Here is a 378-nt window from a genome sequence, read left to right as displayed (position 1 = left end):
GTAACTGTCTATATTAGACATCCTTCCGTGCCTTCCCTCCTAACCCATACTTGGTTTTGGTTCTTTTTTTTTTTTTACCAGGAGGGAAGAAAACCAAGTCTCAATTTTTTTCATGACTTAATATTTATGAAGCTGTATTTAAGTGTTGGGTGGTGTATTTTTTTTTTTTTCTTCCTTTTCCTGGGGATAGCTGTTCAGCGAGGTGGGGGGTGGCGTTTATATATCGACCTCTGCTTTGTAATGGGTTTGTTTTTCGTGTGCGCGTGTTTCCGAGTGGCGGGCGACGGGCCCTCGTGTCTTTTCGAACACCCCAGCGGCTCTTCTCCAGCGCGGGGAGGGGACTCCGCTTCTCACGGGAGGAGCCGTGACCTCCGGATC

Source organism: Nipponia nippon, unplaced genomic scaffold (genome assembly GCF_047370975.1).
Source record: "Nipponia nippon isolate SJK-2023a ecotype South Korea unplaced genomic scaffold, ASM4737097v1 scaffold_36, whole genome shotgun sequence".
NCBI classification, from domain to species: Eukaryota; Metazoa; Chordata; class Aves; order Pelecaniformes; family Threskiornithidae; genus Nipponia; species Nipponia nippon.
The sequence above is the reverse complement of the archived record's forward strand: the minus strand, read 5'-3'. Positions refer to the sequence as shown.